This window comes from Bombina bombina, chromosome 10, assembly GCF_027579735.1.
Source record: "Bombina bombina isolate aBomBom1 chromosome 10, aBomBom1.pri, whole genome shotgun sequence".
Taxonomy (NCBI): domain Eukaryota; kingdom Metazoa; phylum Chordata; class Amphibia; order Anura; family Bombinatoridae; genus Bombina; species Bombina bombina.
The window spans coordinates 26,002,192-26,022,328 of record NC_069508.1 but is presented as its reverse complement, the minus strand read 5'-3'; the positions used below and the strand labels follow the sequence as shown (position 1 = coordinate 26,022,328).

Sequence of the window (20,137 nt, the reverse complement as noted above, 5' to 3'; positions counted from 1 at the left end):
GTACAGATTGGTCATAGGTCTAATACAGATGCAAGCAAAGGTAAAAAGCCAAAGCCAGATCTTAGATACAAGTTATATGGTAACAAGGACATTACATTTACTGCTTACAATATTTTCACCCTGTCTGGTCAGTGAAGTGCGTTTGGCATGTGCAGGCGCTATACAGCATTTACTAATGGAAACCGAAGTTGTCCTGCCAGAGAAAAACAATTCTCTGTATAAGCATTGAGAAAATAACAAAAACAATTCTATTTAGTAATATACTTCCCAGACATTTCTTTATAGACTTTATTTGATTCATGATGAAACTATTACAGCGAAACAAATCTTTATTTCATCTTTATATTATAGTCATTTGGAAAGGGTGATTTTGTTATATAGTTTAATGACAACAAAGGATTTCTGTTTCCTTTGCTCAGTGGTCGTGTCCTTCTCAGAAGCAAAATGCATTGCGGCTCATGAGCAGAACATTACCTGTGCGTTTATACTTTTTGTTAAGTTCAGATACATAGGCTGAGTTTACATTGAAGGTGTTTAATCATTTTCGGATGGACGGTAGCTGTTAAAATGGCCGCAAAAAAAGTTAACACCATTGGACAGTTTACAGAGCAATTTGATTTTTGTTTTGCTCTAGCCAAATTGTGCCAGAGAAAGTTTGTTTTCAGCTCTTATCGATATCTATGTGAGCCAAAAACAAGTAATTTGCACTGAGTTTACATTGAGCTTGTCTATGAGGCTTCTTTTTCTAGGTTTAAAGAGTCAAAATGCCAGTAAAACATACATATTCAATAAAACCATATGGTATGTTGACTATGCTATATATATATATACACACATTGATTGGAGTTGCCGTGTTAGTCCAGTGATTTAGATAACAAAAAACAAGATTATTGCATTGTTTGTATTTATAGTTAGTCCAATAAAAAAAGTATCATTGCTAAATGCAATACTCTTGTTATTTTGTTTTATATATATATATATATATATATATATATATATATATATATATATATATATATATATATATATATACTGTATATATATACTGTATATATATATATATATATATATATATATATAAAATAAACTTAATCCACGCACTCTTCAGTCCAAGCATAATTTTACCAGTTAACAACCTAGTTACATTTATAAATGTATAAATGTAAATTATGTAATCGGGTTGTTACATATAGATAACATTGTGCTCACTCCTGTGGAGTATGAGTGAGCACTAATTGGCTAAAATGCAAATTTCTCAAAAGAACTGAGATAAGGGGACAGTCTGGAGAGGCTTAGATACAAGATAATCACAGATGTAAAAAGTGTATTAATATAACAGTGTTGGTTTTGCAAAACTAGGGAATGGGTAATAAAGGGATTATCTATCTTTTTAAACAATAAAAAATCTAGAGAAGACTATCCCTTTAAGCACGGAACCTTGAAAAAACCTCTGTTCTTAAAGGACCACAAAATACAGTAGAATTGCATAATTAACACGTGCATAATAAAAAGACAAGGCAATAATACTTTCTCTGAATTTCAAATAAGTAGATTTTTTTTGCCAAATGTATTTGTTCTCCCATTTCCAGCCCTCTGTATCATGTGACAGACATCAGCCAATCACAGACTAGCATATGTATACCCTGTGAGCTTGTGCACATGCTCAGTAGGAGCAGGTGCATAAGTGCTTGTGCATATTAAAAGACAGTGCAAAATTTGGTAATAGAAGTAAAATGAAAAGTGTCTTAAAACTGCTTCTTTATCTGAATCATGAAAGTTTATTTTGACTTTAGTGTCCCTTTAAGGGGTTAATCAGTAATAAGAATTTTCCTCCTTTTGGGTTTGCACTCACTATAGTTGACCTAAATCTATATGCAGCAGTATTAACTTCCGAGAACTCCGTCTTGCACTATGATGTCACCAGGTGCTCTGTGTCCCCGTGCTTATATCCATCCGGACAACTTCTGTACCTTCGGGGTTGGTGGGATTAACTTTTAAAATGTAGAGGTGGGGTGTATCCAAAGGCAAGCACGATGAAGAATATATAGTGTAGTGTTTACTGTAAAATGACGGGATTTGGCAACAAATAGGGGACTTACACCCACAAACACACCCTCGGACAATATGAAATATGGTGCCAACGAAATAATTGAATTGCAGTTTCGCTTGAGCTTGGATCTGCAGTCTAAGTTTATGTCCAGTTCTAAAGGGCAATGCGAGTCTAATGTCTGTACTATTTCTTTTCTAAATCACTGTATTTGGGTAGTATAAAGGGAAAACACTGTCTGAAATAAAGTCTGCAGTCAGAGGGAGTAATTATTGTAATCTGGACCCAAATATAAGTAATAAAGAATAATTCATAATTTTGTAAAGAAAAATATATATCTTTAAATAAACATAGGAGTCTTACATACTGTTTATTGTGGCTGAGTTTATCACTGGTGAAGGTCACATATGGAGAAACAAAACGTTATTTTTCTTCTAAAAACCAAGATTATTGGGTTATGCTTAACACCTGACAACATTTTGTTTGCACCTGTAAAGCGAAATAAGAAGTATGTGAACCTACTAATCAATGTACCAATATGTCCTTTTAAAGGAACATGGAAGTCATAGATTGACATAGAATCACTTATAGTCCATGTAGATTTTTTTTTTGGGGTACATTAAATTAAAAGTTATTATTTAATTTAAAGGAACAGTCAACTAAAAAAATGTATTGTTTTAAAAGATAGATAATCCCTTTATTACCCATTCCCCAGGTTTGCACAGAAAACACGGTTATATTAATACACTTGTTACCTCTGTGATTACCTTGTATCTAAGCATCTTCTGACAGCCTCCTGATCACATGACGTTTTATTTATTATCTATTGACTTGCATTTTAGCCAATTAGTGCTGTGCTGTACACAATCCACGGGCGTGAGCACAATGTTATCTAGACTTAGAAACAGACAGAAATGTAGAGGTTTACGTGTTATAAAGTATATTAATATAACAATGTTGGTTGTGCAAAGCTGGGAATGGGTAGTAAAGACGTTTAATATCTTTTTATACAATAACAATGTTTGTGTTGACTGTCCCTTTAAAAGGATATATTACGCAAATAAAATACTGTCATGCATATGAAAAAGCAGCTGTTAAACATGTTAACATATTGTAAATAGGTTAAGAAAAAGACATTTCAATTTAAAAGGACGGTAAAGTCAAAATGAAACAGTAAAAATGTGGGTTTTATGTCCCTTTAATGAGTAAAAAAGGACTTGTATTACCCATGGTGAGGTAGCTTCTGTTGTTTTGTGCTATAATGATGGATAAGCTGTGTATCGGTGAGCAAGACCTATCAGCCTTACACCCTGTATACTTTGTTCATTAGCTAAAGGCATTTATTAATGGTACACTGAGCTGCATGTTTATCAAGAACATTATTTTGTAGTAGTTACTAATTACAGAATTTGTTTTCTAGGTGGACTTAAAAACTAGGAAATACGTAAAGAATAACTCTTGAGTTCTACAAGGGATTTTGTCTAAACTGTTGCTCAGTATGGCAGCCTGCGTCACTAACACGGACAGTTCTCATAAACTGGTATCTGGAGTAGTAATGGATGGAACTACTTGTCAGCCCAAACTTACAAGTGGAATATTTCATCTCCCATTGGATGTTTACAATGTTCATTGATTTACCTGAAGAGTAAGAAAGTGAGTTTAAACATATTAAAATTAATACATACCTTACATATTGGTATTTTTTTTATGTTGTGTAAAAATGTATCATTCTTTTTTGATATTGTATTGTTTATATTTACAGTATCAGAAAAATATAGATTGTTATTAACTTTCCTCTTAATATCAATTTGTGATACTAAAGTCAAAGGACCAGTCAACGCAGTAGATTTGCATAATCAACAAATGCAAGATAACAAGACAATGCAATAGCACTTAGTCTCAACTTCAAAAAAGTAGTAGATTTTTTTTCTGACAATTTTAAAAGTTGTCTTTTTCCACCCCCTCTGTACCATGTGACAGCCGTCAGCCAATCACAAATGCATACACGTACCATGTGACAGCCATCAGCCATTCACAAATGCATACACACTTATTCTTGCACATGCTCAGTAGGAGCTGGTGACTCAAAATGTTTAAATATAAAAAGACTGTGCACATTTTGTTAATGGAAGTAAATTGGAAAGTTGTTTAAAATTGCTGCTCTATCTGACTCATTAAAGTTTAATTTTGATTGAGTGTCCCTGTTGGAAGGAAGTTATGAGTGGTGCTTTTGGGAGCACTAATGCCCCCCCCCCCATGCTTTTAATAAGAGCAGAATAAAATGTTTTCTTAAAGTTTAGTGCAAAACTTTACACATTTATATCCAACTTAGAAGCCAGACAGAAAACATAGGAGTCAGATACATATTTTGTTAGAAATCACACAAAGATTTTTTGTATAGAAATATATTAAAATAATCTTAAAGGGACTTAGATAGAGCATGCAATTTTAAGCAACTTTCTAATTTACTCCTACTATCAAATTTTCTTCGTTCTCTTGCTATTTTTATTTGAAAAAGAAGGCATCTAAGCTTTTTTCTTGGTTCAGTACTCTGGACAGCACTTTTTTATTGGTGGGTGAATTTATCCACCAATCAGCAAGGACAACCCAGGTTGTTCACCAAAAATGGGCCGGCATCTAAACTTACATTCTTGCATTTCAAATAAAGATACCAAGAGAATACAGAAAATTTGATAATAGGAGTAAATTAGAAAGTTGCTTAAAATTTCATGCTCTATCTGAATCATGAAAGAAACAATTTGGGTTCAGTGTCACTTTAATATAGTAGCTGTGTTAAAATTCTTAGAGTCATATGTCCCCTTGACCTGTAAAGTCACGAAAATAGTTCCCACTTCACAATACAATAATGAATGTGTTTGACCTGACTATTCACAGTGAGATTATGATAGGTATTTTTTAACCAATCATAGTGCTCTGTATAAAACATAATTCATGCTGGTGTCATACAAACATATTTTCATTAATAAACCTTTAATGATGTAATTACAACATTTATTAACAAATATTATTTTGTCTTATAGAGTAATAGGCTTTACATTGTTCCGTTGTTTTAGGAAGACTTTTATGTTTTATTAATCGGTCTATATGTTATCTTAATGTTTTCAGAATTATATCATATCCTACGATAAAACAAGCTGATCGGTGTGTGAAACGCGTTAGCTTTTTATAGCTGTTTTATCACTGCAATGCTTTCCTGCACATTTGTGCAATAAAGGATTTTTTCCTTTAGATGCCACTGTGATAACACAGTTTATCCATCTACAACTGCTTCATTGTAAGTATTTTCAGATTTATAAATGTCTCTCCTAATTCAGGGTTAGCTGCTATCAAGTAATTCTCTCAAATTTCTGACAACTATTTTTTTTTTTTATGAATTAGAAATGAGTTTTTTTCCATAACTGGAAATAAATGGATTTTGCATTTTGTTCTTATGAATAATAAATCATTTCTTACATAATATTTTTTAAATATTAAAAAGACCAGTAAAATGTTTGAGGTACAATTATAATTATCACAGGATGTGCTAGAAATAAATCCATTTCCTTCTACAAATAATAATATTTGTATACAGTACCTGAAATAACACTGGTCGTTCACATTCATTTGCAAAATGTATCTAATGATTTAATTATATTTAGAGTTTTCTAGATAAAAGATTTAATAGGCTTTTCTATAGGCTTGTGATCTACCTATATGTTAGGTTTTTTTAGATATAGGAGTAAGTAAAGCTATCATTTTAGACAAGTATTTAACAGCCTGGCATTTAATATTTTTATGACATAGAGCTAATTGTATCACAGATATATTGTGTTGGGTGCAAACACGTTTATCAGATACACAAATAGTTTGTCTTAAAGGGACAGTCTACGCCAGAATTTTTATTGTTTTAAAAGATAGATAATCCCTTTATTACCCATTTCCCAGTTTTGCATAACTAACACAGTTATAATAATATACTTTTAACCTCTGTGATTATCTTGTATCTAAGCCTCTGCAAACTGCCCCTTTATTTCAGTTCTTTTGACAGACTTGCAGTCTAGCCAATCAGTGCCTGCTCCCAGATAACTTCTCGTGCACGAGCACAGTGTTATTTATATGAAATACGTGAACTAACACCATCTAGTGGTGAAAAACTGTTAAAATGCAATCTGAAAGAGGTGGGCTTCAAGGTCTAAGAAATTAGCATATGAACCTCCTAGGTTAAGCTTTCAACTAAGAATACCAAGAGAACAAAGCAAAATTGGTGATAAAAGTAAATTGGAAAATTGCTTAAAATTACATGCTCTATCTGAATCATGAAAGTTTATTTTGGCCTAGACTGTCCCTTTAAAAGAGCATTGTACTTAAAAAAATTGCATCTTGTTAAAGAGCAGTATGTAAACAAGTTAAACATGCTTTGTTTTTTTGCCTGAAAAATGTAAAATCTGTTTAAATTGAAAGGACCAGTGAAAAGGGTAGAATTGCCTAATCAAAAAATGCATTATAAAGAGACAACGCAATTACACTCTAAATTTCAAATTAGTAGCAGTGTTTTACATTTTTGCAGATATTAAAGACACATGCATGCTCCTAAGTGCCAATCAGCCTACCTAGGTTTACTCTTCAATACAGGATACAAAGAGAACAAAATAAATTTGAAAGTTGTTTAAAACTGCATGCTCTATCTGAAGCATGAACGTTTTCATTTAACTTTACTGTCCCTTTAATAATATAAAATGTTTGAAATTTTAGATAAGTTTCTGCACTTTAAACAAGAGACTAAAGTTAAATCAGAAAAACTAAAATGAAAATTAAAGGGACATAAAACAGGTTGAGATCTGTGCATACCCTAAAAGGGCTAATTAAATAAAAATAGTTTGTATAAAAAAAAATGTTTTAAAATAATTTTCAAAAATAAGCAAAATGAATTACATAGCTAAGCTGCCTGGAGAAGCCAACTCCACCCCTTATCAGTGTTTAGACACAGGCATTGTAATTCAACTGAGTTCCCAGCTTCTAGGCCCCATCAGATAATCCCTATGCATTTTTGCATTCCACCAAAATAACAATAGATATCGATACAACCATAAAAGGAATTGTGTGGGGCGGAGTTAGAGCTTTACAATTCAGAAAAGAAATAGAAAGGGTTGATGGTGAGGCACTGCAGTATAAATTTGTAGGTAAAGTAATTAAAGTACATATTATATTTTGTCGCTATCCCAACTTGTTCTATGTCCCTTTAAGTAGCAGAGAAAGAGGATTTACAATACTTTTCATACAAAACATTTAAACAATTCCCACTGTAAAGCTTTCATCTGTTTTTCTTTTCTTTTTTTTTTTACAAGTGTCAATTTTTTGTGCTTATGATAGACAGTCTCAAAATTGTGTAACAATGCTCCTGCAAGGAAAGGAAAGGTGTCAGTAAATCAGCTTCTTATATTACCAGTAACTGTCCTTTTGTCTGTCAAAATATTTTTATTAGGCAAACACGCACGGTTACGCAACTCAGCAATGTTATAATGATACCCTCCTTGTTCAGCACATAGCTGACATTGCCTGAGACATTTTATAGAGGGAAGAGAAACACAGAAGACTAAAAACAGATTTTAGAGGAATTCAGAACTAAGTAAATGCACAAAATTAATTGTTACTTTGTCTCTTAAGGTTAGTAATTTTATACCACATTGGTAATGTTGCTTTGTCTTGTGTTAAAGGGACATGACACCCACATGATTCAGAAAGAGCATGTGATTTTAAACAATTTTCCAATTTACTTCTATTATTAATTAATTTGCTTCCTTCTCTTGTAATGCTTTGCTGAAAGGTTTATCTAGGAAAGCTCAGGAGCAGCAAAGAACTTAGGTTCTAGCTGCTGATTGGTGGCTGCATATATATATATATATATATACCGACTGTCATTGGCTCACCCATGTGTTTAGTTAGAAACCAGTAGTGCATTGCTGCACCTTCAACAAATGATACCAAAGGAATGAGGCAATTTTGATAATAGAAGTAAACTAGAAAGTTGTTTAAAATTGTATGTTTTGCCTAAATCATGAAATATTTTTTGGGGTTTCATGATAGGGAACATGACACTGACTGAGGGGAAGTCCAATTGGTCAAGACATTCCTGATGTCTTACTTTAGAATAACATATCAGCCAAGTCTAAACATTTATAAAAACAAATTCTTGTTTGCTGCAATTGTTTTTTCATACAACCAATCATTTCCCTTATTTGAAGGAGCCAATCCTGACCCAAGTCTTCAGACAACAAGGCAAGACATTGTAATTATGTCTATTGTTTTGCAGTTGTTATCTGTTAAAGCAAGTAATTAGGGTCATATATGTAGCAGGGTTAGTCTTGATAAGTCAGTGGGTGCACTTAAAATTCTGGGAGTAAGAAAATCCACAATTTTTTAGAGCTAAATGTCATGAAAAAGAGGCAAAATAAATAATGAAATATATTGCAAAGTTGTACATTTCTAGTATCTTTAATTGTGTTAACCACATTAATAATTTGCATTGAGAGAATCTTCCATCAGAAAAGGCGCTTTTAAAATGTTTTCTATATGATTTGTCAACTGCTATAGTTTAACAGCCTCAACTTCAGGGTTTTAGAATATTAGAATTTTTTTATTCCCTCAAAGAATATCTTAGTTTATCATTGTGAGAGATAATTTTCTTTTAGCTCTAATGGTATAGACCAGAGCAAACTCTAGAGTATTTCTGTTACATTGTATCCCTTTAATAAACTAACTGTACACACGCAGCACAAGATAACAATTTAAAGGGCGAATCAATGCAGAAGAAATGCATAATTAAAAGAAAATGCAATAGCACTTGTTTTGCATTTCAATTGGGCACTGGATAATTTCTGACAAATGTCAAATTTGCCTTTCAGTTCCTGCCCCTGTATCATGTGACAGCCATCAACCAATCACAGACTCACATATGTATACTTTGTGGACGTGCACAATTTTACTTCCCCTTTATATCTCAGGCCCCCAGCAGTGGCCATATCATTTCAGACTGATAAAGAACAAAAGTAAATATTACACAAATCAATAATAGAATATTACCATTTACTCTTTCCCCAAATAGTTATTTAAACCACCTGTCAGTGTCCTTTTAACATATTAAATTGACTACTGACCTTGTTCACACAACAGTATTGTTAAGTATCCTTACTAAGGGCAAGCAGCCAGTCTACTTAGGTGAATATACAGCCGGCTCTATATAATAGTCGTCTGTGTGCCGTGTATAGTTGCAAACAATCTTACAGGTATGCGACTGCAAATCTAATGACATAAAAGGTATTTGATGGCACAGAATGTGTTTACATATTGTTTAGTATATACTCATTAAGATGAGCTCAGCGGACATGCATGTATTTGCAGTTAGGGATGAGTAGTTTGGTTTGGATTCAAGCCATTGTTTACTTGGACATTTTACGTTTATGCTGGTATCATTCTTAAAGGGAAATTCAAGTAATTTCTTTACATATAAACATTATGTATCAGCAGTGAATCATAGCATTGCAAGATAGTACAAGATAAAAGTCGATTTTTGTGAGAGCTTTGCAATATTGAAGTAGTTCAGGGATATACCCTTTGAAAAGCCATTTGAGTATGTTTAACTGGCCAATTGGACGCCAGATATAAACAAGAATTTGCACTGATCTAAGAATGAACCATACTGAAGTATTGATATGTTCTATCGATCAGTACAATTTTAAAATATAAAGCAGGCTATATAGATATTTAGATTAATTACTATTCAATGGATATTGTCTATTATCTCGTGAATGGACACAATATTTCTATAAATTAACCTTAACTCAAAAAGAATCACTTAACAAATATCCCTCATGAATTTTACAAGAACATAGAAACATAGAAATTGACGGTAGATAAGAACCAAAAAGGCCCATCAAGTCTACCCATATTACATGTTACTTTTTCCTTAGGATAGCCTTATGCATGTCCCGGGCATTTTTTAATTCCTTTACAGTCTTTGTGTTTACCACCTCAAATGGAAGTTTATTCCATGAATCCACCACCCTTTCTGTAAACAAATGCTTCCTTAAATTTCTCCTGAATCTGCTACCCTCTAACTTTAGATTGTGACCCCTTGTTTTGGCATTTATTTTTTTGTGAAAAATGCTTTCAGTTTCTATTTTATTAAGTCCCTTCATATATTTGAAGGTTTCTATCATGTCACCTCTTTTTTACCCAAAAAACACCAGAATGTGTTCAGAAATCATAAAGGGCTTCCAGATATAGCAGTTTGTCTTCTCCTGAAATAGGAAAGGTAATAAAATCCTAGCGGAATGAAAAACATAATATGTTAATGAGCAGCTATAAGTATTGGACTCAGCCATGCAGTATAATATGTGAGCACCACCCCATCTAGTATAAAAAAGCAAGTTTTTATTTAACCCTAATCTTAATGAAGGCTTAAAAGTGCATGAACATTAAAATCAACTTTAATGATTCAATTCTAAGAAACTTCTCAATAAACATATCAAATATGTTTTATGATTTTGGTATCCATTGCTAAAAAGCATACCTAGGTAGGCTAGGAGCCAGCTGCAGTTTGGGGCTACACATATGCCTTTTGTCTTTGTCTCACCAGATGTGTTCAGCTAGCTCACAGTAGTAGATTTCTGCTCTAGAGCTGAGTTTACCAATGTGTTTAACCCTTTTGCAAGTGTTAAACACATAGTTCTCTGCAAGCAATAGTTAAATAATAAATTGCTTTAATCTCTTTCATTATGCACATTATTTTGCCTGCTATTCCTGTAATTTTAAACATGAATACTCTAAATGTCCCCCTGCCCTAGATGGCCTAGACTGGATTCTGTGAAAAATGTTAACCCTGATCTGCCTATACTTTAACAGTGATTGGTTGACATATCCAGGAGCAGAGCTAAAATACAAATATGCAAGTGGGTTAGCAATACTATTGCAGGCGCATACACTCAAAATAAATTTGAAATGTGAATATGTCAGATAATTTAGACTCTGTTCAAGGTGAAACAATGAATTACAGTAAACAGTTTGGGGGAATCCTAAACTGAGTGCACATTCTATAATATTTGTAAAGTTCAAAAGTGCAAAGAGAATATTTTCAATAGAAGATAAGTACTAAAATATTTAAGATCTTCCTCATGTTTCTGAAGAAGCCCTCAGTTTGTTTACGAGATCTTTATAACCTGTATTTCAAGTCTGTAGTGGGGAAGCAAATTAAAAGAATATAATTGTAAAAAAAAAATGTGTGAATTGGTGTATTACAAGTTTTAGTAGAAATATTTTTCAGTATAAAATTGCTTTTGGTAAAACTTACTAATATTTTAGGGACATATGTACATATGCTACTCATGTCCTGACCACCTGCATTTAAAGGGACACTCAACTCAAAATAAATGTTTATGATTCAGATAGAGCAGCAGTTTTAAGACACTTTCCAATTTTTTACCGTTATCAAATTTTGCAGTCTTTTTATATGCACACTTTCTGAGGAACAAGATCCTACTGAGCATGTGCAAAAGCTCACAGGGTATACGTAAACTAGTCTGTGATTGGCTGATGTCTGTCACATGATACAGGGGGCCGTCAAATAGGAGAAAATCTAAATTTGTCAGAAAACATTCTGCTGCTTATTTCAAATTCAGAGTAGGTGTTAACTCATTGTCTTTTTATTATGCACTTGTTAATTATGCAGTTCTACTGCATTGAGTGTGTACATGTCATATTTTACTGTTATGTCCATTTGCAGAGCGTTTCAGGATTGGAGTGCAGTGAATCTGGGGTACTGTAGAGTTTTGAGATAACAAATAGAAGGTTTGTATGTTGACCAAGGGTTGTGAGACCCCAGTGATGTTGGTACTCGATGTTAACTGCCTCTCAGTGTGTTATAAAATTCACAGTTATTGTTAAGTCTAAATGTCTCATACATTTACAAGTCCAACATTTATGTCCTTGTCTGTGGTTTTGACTCTCTTTAAAGGTACATAAATGAAAAATTAAATTTCTCTTGGTAAACTTTGTTGAAAAGCATACCTAGATAGGCTCAGGAGCAACAATGCACTACTGGGAGCTAGTTGGTGTTTGGTGTCTGCACACACAGTATATGTCCACACCTCCCAATATTTGTGGCTCGGTATCAGGGACTCAGGAGGTTAATAGGGGCCCATCACCATTGTGGGGGTGGAGCTATGTTGGGAGAGGTGGGATCATGGGCAGTTAGTGGGTGGTGTTGTAGGTGTGTCTCGTTGGTCAGTGGGTGTGTCTTTGCAGTTTGTGGGCACATTTAGTTGACCTGTGGGTGGGGCTTTGTGAAATTCTTCAAATAGGGATAAATGACTGTCTCAGAGTGACAGCGGGACATAATCAGGGACTGTGCTTATGAAACAAGGACAGTTGGGATGTCTGTATGTCAATTGTCATTGGTTTACCAGGTTCTTTTTGCTAGGTCACAGTAGTGTTCTTTGCAGTGGCTAAACACAGTTATGTGCAAACACTAGTTCACTAATAAAATGCTCTAACATGTTACAGCATTTTCCTTTTGCACTTTTAAGGCCTTTAATAAAAAAGTGAGTTACTATATATATGCATTTTAAATGTTTTAAGAGTAAGAGAAATCCTCCATGAAAGGGTTTATTGACCACATGTTTAAGCAGTGGATCAGTAATTGGGGGGTCGGTGGACTGGCTCAGAAGAGGTTACAAATCAGAGGGGGAAACGGAGGGGGCATTTTTCAGGACCCAGACAATCAACGCCTTCCTTCTAGGCAAGTTATTTTATGGGGGTATATCACAGCTGTGGTTTGGAGGTTTGCTTGAGTTTGGTTGCCTTATTAAGAGAGGATTTTGGGATCTCCTGTTATGATTGGTAGGAATGTGCATTTATAACATTTTAGGGGGGCATTTTGCGATGAGGCAAAGGCACACAATGGCACCAATTACCGTAAAGGGGGTATTTTTTAAACCAAAAGTGAAGGGGTGGAGGCAGCTTTTGTACACCCAGCCAATTGCAGATTGTCCAAACTGAACAACAGCTAAAGAGATTGTCTGCATATGCCATTCATAGCAGATGTTTAGTGAGTATATAAGGTACACTCTTATCTGATATGTAGCTAACTCTATAAAGGTTAAGAAAATACATTACCATAAAATGTTTCATTTTAGTGACACCATCCTGTTTTTTAACATATTGTTTGATACTTTATAAAATGACTTAGCTTAAGTGTGCTGTGAAATAAGCCACAAAGAAGACTGTGTGACTCAGGAAAATTTGGCACTCTTGACATTTCATTGACATTGATATATATCCCCTAAGAATATTTCTAAAAAAAAAAGATTTATGACGTAAACACATTCTTCACATGCTTAAAACATGTAAAATAAAGATCATTCTACAAACACACTATACCATTTATGTTATACTCAGAATTTTGAGGTTTTAAATCACAGTAATATGTTCCATTCGCTGCATAGTTTAGATTTGTATGACAGTGAATTCTGCAGCAACTTGACACATGGTTATTGTGGCATAGAACAGAATAGGGCATCGACTATAATTAATTTAAGGGACATTGAACTATAACATTGTGTCTTCTTTAATGTATTCCCAAAGATACAGTTCACCTGCTGGAGTGTAATAAATCGTTTAGAAATAGCCATTTACCTTTATTTTTGGTTTTGCCTATTGAAACCGCCACCTATACTGAAAATTGCAATATTACAGCATTGGATCTAGAAAAGCTTTGTAAATAAGAGACAGCAGCAGGAATCAGTGTCAAAGTGGGGATGGGAGAGATAGATACAAAAAGTTAATTTTCAATTGCCCTCTAAGTAATAGCCTTTGTGTGTAGATAGATAGAGAGATAGACAGACAGACAGACAGATACATAGATGAGAGATAGATATTTAGATAGACAGACGGATTGACAGACAAACAGACTGATAGACAGACAGACAGATAGATAGATAGATAGATAGATAGATAGATAGATAGATAGATGGATAGCTAATGAGGCATTTGTGTACAGAAAGTGAGGTAAGATAAGGATGTCATCACTTTCTGAAAGCGGGGTCCGGGATCCACAGGATAGGGGTTAATAACTTGAATATAGGTGGCGGCCGTGTAGTGGGGGGCAGGATAGGGGTTAATAGGTATAATGTAGGTGGCGGCGGGGTCTGGGAGCGGAGGTTTAGGGGTTAATACATTTATTAGAGTTGCGGCGGGGTGCGGGAGTGGCGGTTTAGGGGTTAATATATTTACTATAGTTGCGGCGGGGTCCAGGAGCGGCAGTTTAGGGGGTAATAACTTTATTTAGGTGCGGGGGGCTCTGGGAGTGGCGGTATAGGGGGTAAAACAGTGTAGTTTAGTGTGGCTGCTTAGTGACAGGCTATCAAAAAGCTGCGAAGAAGCCGATGAGCAGCGAGATCGATGACTGTCAGTTAACAACAGTCCACTGCTCATCGCTCCGTACTTGGTGCGCGGCTTCTTGACAGCTTTTTTGATAACTTTGGAGAACGTATTCAGGTCCGCGGCGGCGATGGTAGGCGAGCTTAGGCGAGCATATTGGGCTGGCAAATGCAGCTAAGTAGACGGCTTGATACATAGGCCCCATTGAATACTGCAGCTGGTATAGCAAGTCATTTAACGGAAACCCCGTCCCTGTAACAGCTGACAACATTTCCATGTCCCTGTAAAATGGAATGAGGGAGTACTTAACCCTAGTGAAAAACAGATTTCAATAACACTTTACACTAGCTGCATGGTAAACAGACACAATATACAGATTGTAATATGAAATGCTTAATTGTGCATAGTAAAAAAAAAAAAAATCTAATATACTATTTATTTGGCAGCTTTTATGTAATTTAAAGGGACAGTTTACTCAAAAATGTTCTCCCCTTTAATTTGTTCCCAATGATCCACTTTACCTGCTGGAGTGTATTAAATTGTTTACAAGTAGCTCCTTTACCCTTATATTGGCATTTGAAATTGTTAATTTAGCATGTGATATCCCCACCTATTCTGAAAGTTTGTGGCCGCGCGTACCAGCTATAGATAAGCTTTGTAAACACAGCCAGCAGAAGAAATTACACTCCCAGTAGCATATAGCAGAGATAAGGTAATAAAATGTTGATTTTCCATTGTTCTCTCAAAGTATTGGTGATTGTTTTAAAGACAGATATAAGATAAAGAAGCAGGTATATGTGTACAATGTGATACAGTAATGAGATCTGATTATACCTACAAGCTCAACCTATTTTATTAGGCTGTGGCTTCAAAACACAAAATCAGAGCTTTAATATACAGAAATAAACCTTAAAAAGCTAATTTTCATACATTTTTTACACTGCAGTTGGTAAAAAAAAGCAATTGTAAACACATTAAGGGAAAAACTATTTTACAGTATACTGTCCCTTTAAGTTTGAAATTTGTATTGGTCCCTTATGTGCATGTTGTTATCACTTGTGCTGAGACCAAACAATAGAGTCATTTGTTAACACAATGACAGTGACAATCCTTGTCATCTTTCAGATTAGTTCCTCCAAATACAGCGAGGGGAGTTTGACCATTAAAAAACAACATCAGCAAACAAGGTGTTAATCTTGTCTGATATATTTTAGACTGTTGATATGTTAATGGTTTAAAATACTGCAGAATAATGTAATTACAAGGTATATTTACTGTCCCTTTAACTAATTTAAAGCTCAAAATTAACACCATTAAAGTAAGTTATGTTTATTAATGGGAAATGAACAGGTTATAGTGAATTAGAATCTGTCATTTTTGCATTATGTGTATCTTTATAAAGGTCAGGAACATAAATAAATGATAAGAGTCACAATGATGTTATTTTACCCTAGAATAGTGTTCTGTCCTGACCTCTGTGCTTCTTGTATGAAAAAAATAATCCAATGATCCTTTCATTAAAACAGAGCCTGGTTCCTTCTGAAACAGATTTCCCGGCGCTTGATCTCCATCTGTTTAATATGTTTTCTTGGTCTCTGCTCATCTCGGGATTATATATTTTAATACTTAGGCATTAACATTCTTATTAGTTTTTCTTTTCTTAAAATAAAGTCCTCACTAGATTTAAACTGTATTTTATTGTCTTACTTTACACCTGGTTAACGGGACACTAAACCCAAATTTATTGTTTCATGATTCAGAGAGAGCAGCAATTTTAAGTAACTTTCTAATTTGCTCCTACTATCATTTTTTTCCGCTCTCTTGCTATCTTTATTTTAAAAGCAGGAATTTAAAGCATAGGAGCCAGCCCATTTTAGGTTCAGCACCCTGGATAAAGCTTGCTTATTGGGGACTACATTTAGCAAACCAATAAGCAAGCATAACCCAGGTTCTGAACCAAAAAATGGGCCGGCTCTTAAGCTTTACATTCCTGCTTTTTTAATAAGGATAGCAAGAGAACGAAGAAAATTGATAATAGAAGTAAAGTAAGAAAGTTGATTAAAATTGCATTCTCTGGGGCATATCTATCAATCTCCGTATGGAGCTTGATGCCCCGTGTTTCTGGCGAGCCTGCAGGCTCGCCAGAAACAGCAGTTATGAAGCAGCGGTCACAAAGACCGCTGCTCCATAACCTGTCCACCTGCTCTGAGCAGGCGGACAGACATCGCCGGAAATCAACCCGATCGAGTATTATCGGTTTGATTGACACCCCCCTGCTGACGGCCTATTCGCCGTGAGTCTGCAGGGGGCGGCGTTGCACCAGCAGCTCTTGTGAGCTGCTGGTGCAATGCTGAATACGGCGAGCGTATTGCTCGCCGTATTCAGCGAGGTCTGTCGGACCTGATCCGCACTGTCGGATCAGGTCCGACAGACCTTCATAACTAGAGGCCTCTATCTGAACCACTAGAGAAAAAAATTGGGTTTAGTGTCCCTTTAATATTATTTTGTGTTATACTGGTTGTTATGATTTGATATAAAATAGCAGTTTGTACATTTTAAAGTTTTAAGGAATGCAGAAAAAAGCAATAGTTTCCCTAAAATGAAATATAAAGCAGGTATGTAACACTGTCAGGGTTTAAAACAACGGTAAAGAACCACTTAACACAGTAAAATAGCATACTCAATAAATGCAGTATAAAAAGACAGTAAAAAGCACTTAGTTTGAATTTAAAATGAGATTTGTTTTCTGACAAATGTCAATTAGTTACATTTTCCTTCCTAATGCATCATGTGACAACCATCAGTCAATCACAAAATGCATATACGTATATCCTGTAAATCTTGCACATGCTCAGGAGGAGCTGGGGCCTCAGCAAGTGTGCATATAAAAAAAGTGTGCACATTTAGATAATAAAAGTGAATTAGACAGTTCTTTAAAATTGTGTGCTCTATCTGAATCATGAACGTTTCATTTTGACTTTAAAACCCTTTTTAATAGACATGCGCTCAAAGAAACAAATATGTTTTGGATAAATCGATTGTCACAAAAAAAAAATTGTTTACTGCAATATTTGCTCATGTGGTTCCTATAGTTCCTATAGGGAACATCTTCAGAGCAGCAGAGGGTCAGCTGGACAATATCCTAAGGTTAAACAAAGTTAAAGTGGTAGCTAGTGCTACAAACCAGCAGCAGTACAAAAAGTATAATTAAAAAAAACCCATATATTTAAATATGGAAGTGCAGACTCCATATTTAACACTGCTTTAAATAAAACAAAACCATTGATTGCACACTGTAGAGACCTGGTTATAGCTTTTCCTAATAGGTTTCAGCAGAGAAGGAAACCTAGGTTACAACATGAAGGTGCCAATTGCTTTATGAACAGTAAGATATTACAATGGCTCTTATGTGCATTGCATTAAATTTGGAAGCTTTTTCAAAATGATGGTTTCTGATTGGCTTACATTATTTGATATTTATATTTATATCCTTCAAAGAATAGTTTTATTTTAATTAGTATAAATAAAAAAAAACTGAAAAATAATAATAAAGATGTTTCTATTTGTGTAATTTTCTGAAGTCCTGAATGTTCTTCAGACCATTCGGAGCAATAAATCATACCTTCATTTTTGCAGCTTTGAACATATCTATTGCCTGGCCTACTGTGTTCTAAAAATACTCACTCCAGCTACAAATAATTACTCTTTTTCTGTCTACAAACATTGGAAAAAAATGTACGCCCAACCATACACATTTGTGTCACAAGACGAGATGAATAGCTTTCCGTCCTAATAGAATGGAATATCTTCAAGGAAATTGTTGACAAGGAAAAACAGTGAATATCCACTGAATGTTCCAAATTTCCGAGCCTAAAAGGGCCTTTATTTTAGACAGAGCTAAAAGGGATATAATTCACCCATCACCTATAAACAGAAGTAAAAAGGTAAATTCATAGTTTAACAAGGAATTTTTTTCCATGAACCTTCATAACGTATTTTCCTTTCCACTTGCAATATTTAAGTCTTGTGTACTTAAAGCATCTTTGCTCACAGCTGTAGAAAAATTCCTTTACTCTCATATGCCTACATTTATTTTTCAGAAATTTGAGGACAGCACTATTATTTACAACACAATTAGAGGAAACATCAAAAGAGAGTGTACCATAATATGTGGTGTCTTGTAGATAACAGGCAACATGCAAGATTAGATGGGTTTGGTAAGGTTGCTTCTCACCTCCCTCAGATTCTCTTGGGAAGAATTCTCCCTCATTAAACGTGGTGAGCTGGGCACAAGATGTTTGTTATTGAATATAATGAGCTTCAACTGGATGTCACCGTCTGCTTCAAATTTAAGATGACTTTATATAGCAGTGTAAAAATCAGTTTGAAGCTGATGAAGTATGAACCTTGATTTTCAACATATTTATGTCTTATATAAGTTTTTCTTTCTAATCTCTCACAAAATAGATTATCTACCATATTTCTGTCTACAGAAGGATTGCTGAGTCTTCTCAATATCTGTATCTACCAGGAGCTTAGCAGATTTGATTAAAATTGTCAAGACTTGGGACTTTAAAGGGATAGTGAAGTCAAAATTAAACTGTTATGATAAAATATAGAACATACCATTTCAAACAATGTTCTATTTTACTTCTATTATCAAATGTGCTTCATTCTTTTGGTACCATTTGTTGAAGGAGCAGCAAAGCACTACTGGGAGCTAGCTGAACACATCTGATGAGCCAATGAAGTAGCCACCAATAACCATCTAGCACCCAGTAGTGCATTGCTGCTCCTAGGCCTACCTAGGTATGCTCTTTAACAAAGGATACCAAGAGAAGAAAGCAAATTTCATTAAAAAAAGTAAAATGGAAAGTTGTTTAAAATGGAATACTCTGCTTGAATCATGTACGCTGGTATTACAAGTGGGTCGCGTTCTCATTGCCGTAAGCCAAGTGCTCATGAGATCTTGCTTCCATACGCTTTTAATGTAAGCCTCTTTCTCATGCCGATAGACACGGCAAACCACCTTGTGTAGCTCAGGGGACAAATCATGCAGCGTTGGGCAGAAATAAATAAATATCTATATGCTTATATACATATATGTATCTATATGTGTATATCAAATTAACACATAAATATATGTATAGAAGCATATACAGTATATGTATAGTGAAAACACAGTCCCCCATTTACCGCCATATAAAGGCACTTTATGTTACGGGTTTTTTTTTACAAACACTCCACATCCCCTCACCTTAACCCCTTATAACTGCTTTGTGCAGTTTTTTTAACAAAATTAACATGCTCATACTTATATCCAATGATAATGTACTATACACTATATTTTGGGGGCAATTGGGGCATTTTTTACTTTTTAACCAGAGGTCTGACCTCTGGTTAATTAACTCACGGTCACATTAACCATTCACTTGTAATGGCTGGTTATTTAACGTGCGCACGTAAACAGGCACGTTTGCCTCTTTATGATAGCGTGTCATTTGTAGCTCCAAGTGAGTATGAACTACTGATTAACCACCTGTCCTAATGTCGGTATAGTTTCTCTTCCTAGCCTGTTAGTGTACACCTGAAGGCAGGAAACCACTAGTATGGAGGGTGCCAAGTGCCTAAAATACAGATAATCTTCCAAACTCTTTT

General features: G+C 34.7%; 1 protein-coding gene across 5 annotated transcripts in view; it reads left to right on the top strand.

Annotated features, from left to right (window-relative positions):
* Positions 1 to 20,137, top strand: part of DDAH1 (dimethylarginine dimethylaminohydrolase 1) — a 371,445-nt gene that overhangs the window by 75,957 nt on the left and 275,351 nt on the right. For 2 of the 5 annotated variants that reach the window (XM_053693888.1, XM_053693885.1), the window contains exon 2: positions 3,468 to 3,700. The exons of 1 other annotated variant lie outside the window; for it this stretch is intronic. The gene's annotated coding sequence lies outside the window, so the exon portion shown is untranslated. Of the gene's footprint in view, positions 1 to 3,467; positions 3,701 to 5,173; positions 5,343 to 7,692; positions 7,712 to 20,137 lie in introns of those variants that run through there. 2 more of the 5 variants (XM_053693887.1, XM_053693890.1) reach the window with 2 other exon arrangements.